A 3,673-nucleotide genomic window follows, 5' to 3' on the forward strand; every position below is an offset into this window, starting at 1 on the left:
AAATATTTATAGAAAAGTTGTATAACCTGACAAACAGTCCTAATTTTGGCCTATATAAACAAATTCCCAAAATTAAATATATTTAAAACTTTTAACAAACCTTAACACTTGCCACAGTGTTCATTATGACAGGTGCCTTGTACAGAATAATTGAATTCGTCCTCCTACACATCTCTTTTTTTATTTTTATTTTTTGCGAACATACTGTACAGAGGGGTTACAATTACACGGGCAAGATAATGAGTACATTTCTTATCAAGCATTGCAGCCTCCTCCTTTGTTTACCCTTCACATCCCTTCTCAGCCTTCCCCTGTCCCCCCATCCAATACCCCCCCATCCTACACATCTCTTGAACAACAATATCTGGGATTATTTTGTTTTTGAAATGTTAATCTTGTCTATTCTTAAATGTGTGCTTATATAAGAAGTACATGGTTCTAAAATTTCATGAGAAATCTTCAAAACTTACTTTTCTTTGAATTGTCTAGTTTAAGAAAATCAATTACACTTTATATATAAAAAATTCTCTGTGCTCAATTCAGCAGCACATTCACTAAAATTGGAACAATACAGAGAAGATTAACATGGCCCCTGTGCAAGGTTGACACGCAAATTCTTGAATCATTCCATATTTTTACAAGTAAAGATGCTGGAGAGGATGTGGCCACAAGGGAACCTTACTTGATTCTTGGTGGGAGTGTTAACTTGTTCAACAACTTTGGAAAGCAGTATGGAGGCTGGTCAAAAGACTCCATATAAAGCTCCTTTATGACCCAGCAATCACAATTCTAGGGATTTACCCAAATGATCACAAAGAAGACCATACTAAAACTACCAGCACAACGATGCTAACTGCAGCATTATTTACAATAGCTAAGATATGGAGCTCACCTCTATGGCACACAGAAGATGAATGCACCATGAAAATGTGGTGTATATACACAATTAAATTTTATGCCTCCATCAGAAAGAATGACATCACCCAATTTGTTAAGGATTGGAAAGACTTGGGAAAAAAATTTAATAAGTGAAGTAAGCCAAGTCAAAAGAAACATAGGTCCCATGGTTTCCCTTATTTTCAACAGCTAATATATGTCTGGGATAAGCAGAATAGATCATAAGCTATGTGCATATCAGATAAAATGATATTACAGGAAATGAACCAGACGTGTTTTTTGTTGTTTCTTGCTATTGTTTTTAAGATACTTATAATTCGTGATGTGATTTTTTTTATTCCTTTATATGTTCCTCCCCTACGCTCTAACCTCTGTTTTCACTGTATTTGAAGTTGGTGCGCCTACATCCTGTGTTTACATTTCTCAAATTTGGGGAGGGGAAAGGGAAATACAAAATTCTTAAATAGGGATAAATGTTGATATGCACAAAACACTATGGTGAAAAATGAAGTTTACAATTTAGGCAGGGGAAGGGGGAGGGGAGTGTATTTGTGGAGGTGGGAGGGAAGGGATGGTGGAAGAAAAAGAAAGGAAGAGGTAACAATTTGTTAGGAAATGTACTCATTATTTGCTCATATAAATATGACACCTCTGTACAGTTATTTTTACAGGTGGACCTATTGCAACATTGAGAAAAACAAGTCCTTATGTTGAAAACGAATTTTACAACTTTGGTGGGGGGGGAGTGGGGAGGCTTCGGTGGGAGGCTGGAGAAGGAAGGGAATGGATGGGAAAGGGAAACAAAGGAGGAGGCTACAATGCTTGATAAGAAATGTTATCGTGCCCATGTAATTGTAACCCCTCTGTACAGTATTTTCACAGTAAAAAATAAACAACGTATAAAAATATTCTGATATAGAAGAGTTTATTTCCTTTATTTTACTCAGATAATATCGTTAACAAAGAAATTAATGCAGAACATTGATATGCTGATATGAAGGTATTTTGAATAAATGTGTGTGTGCATACACACATGCATGCACACACGCAAACATGCACATTCTTGTTTATTGGCGTGCTCAGAGTTTGAAATCAGGGCTTCAACGTCTTGCTAGGCCTTTCCTCTCTAGATTGATGAGCTAATATATGAGCTACATCTCCATTCCTGGCTCTTTGCTAGTTCATTATAATTTCTGAAAAATAATCTCATGAATTTATTCCACCCTGAGAGTCTTCCAACAGTTATCCATAGATCTCAGGCTTCTGATTAGATATTCCGAGTAGATAGGATTAGAGGTATGAGCAGCCAGGAAAAGGCTTTCAGAATAATTTTAAAAGTAGAAGAAATTTTACTTGATGGGGGCCTGTTTTATCATCTCCTACTGTTAAAGCATTTTGGAGTGATTATATGTGAATTTATTTTGTTTTCGGATTCTTAAAAGATAGTAAGTGTTGGGATTTAAAAGTTTCAGTATTTTTTAAAAAAGGATACTGGAGCTGTGGGCCAAAAGAAATTTGACTCTCTTTGGACTTCAATTTATAAACTCAGCTCTGTGCATGATAACCCAATGTCACCAACACAGTCTGTGTTGGTGTTGAAGACAAAATGTGACAGAAAACAATCACTATAGGCAATATTTGGTATGCTATTATTTCTTGGACAATATGAATATTGAATTGAGAGTGTAAGAGAATGGAGAGATTTTACCTATATTTTTTGTAATGTTAAAAGGCTTTTGGAGACTGTGACTCATTTCCTTCCTCACTGTGTGTCTTTGGGCCATGCAATTCGTGACTTTAATTAAAATTTTTCCCAACACTAAAATGATGATAACATTAGCATTATAGCAAATATTATCTTAAGAATTGAGAGAAATAAAACTTGCAAAATACTTAACATAAACTTTTATGAACGAGCTTTGAGTTTAGCCAAAAATTTTTAATACTAACTAGAATGCAATAATATTACAGAAAACATTACAGGTAGTGAGCAACCAGAAGGAATGTGATCTATTGAACATGCTCTGCTTCCAAGGAAGCCAGGTGTACAACTACTCATGCTTTAAATCAAACTGGTTATCTTAGGACTTGGTAGTGTAAAAATATCAAGGACAGAATAATGAAGGAATGTTGTAGACTGAGGTAATGTCCATATGATAATGTGCAAAACTGATAAAAGGTAAAAGTACCTGAGCAGTATATTATGTTTTATATCATTTAAGTTGCAATGCAAAGATAGGGAATACCTAGAACAATGAATTCTTTTTGATATCCTATCATAGGTCCTTAGCAGGATGAACTCTTTCTTCATTCTTTTTTTTTTAATTTTATTTTATGTTATTTGAGAACATACTGTACAGAGGGGCTACAATTACATGGGCAGGATAATGCATACATTTCTTACCAAGCATTGCAGCCTCCTCCTTTGTTTACCCTTCACCTCCCTTCCCCGCCTCCCCCCTCCCCCCACCCAATTATACTCCCCTCCCCCCACCTAATTATACCCCCCTCCCCCCCCACACCGACATTGTAAAGCTGGTTTTGACATGACATTTTGTACTTCTCATTGTTGCAACAGGTCCACCTGAATCCTTAAACGACTTGTTTGTCCCCATCTCCTCCACATGTTATACTGACATCAAATATAGTGAAAGCGGGGGTTACACTGTGGGGGAGGGACATACAAAGCAACAAAGAAATAATCTTATAAATGCGTTAGAAACACATGCATGAAATAAACGAAAACATTAAAATACATATTTAAGGGTTCATTTTC

General features: G+C 35.9%; 1 non-coding gene across 1 annotated transcript; it reads left to right on the plus strand.

Annotated features, from left to right (window-relative positions):
• Positions 1-530: 530 nt before the first annotated feature.
• On the plus strand, positions 531-637 carry LOC138823759 (U6 spliceosomal RNA). The gene has a single exon (XR_011370903.1). It is a non-coding gene; the product is annotated as a U6 spliceosomal RNA (small nuclear RNA).
• Positions 638-3,673: the final 3,036 nt, after the last annotated feature.

The sequence above is a fragment of the Dipodomys merriami genome, unplaced genomic scaffold (genome assembly GCF_024711535.1).
Source record: "Dipodomys merriami isolate MVZ:Mamm:240054 unplaced genomic scaffold, mDipMer1.0.p SCAF_1220, whole genome shotgun sequence".
NCBI lineage: Eukaryota > Metazoa > Chordata > Mammalia > Rodentia > Heteromyidae > Dipodomys > Dipodomys merriami.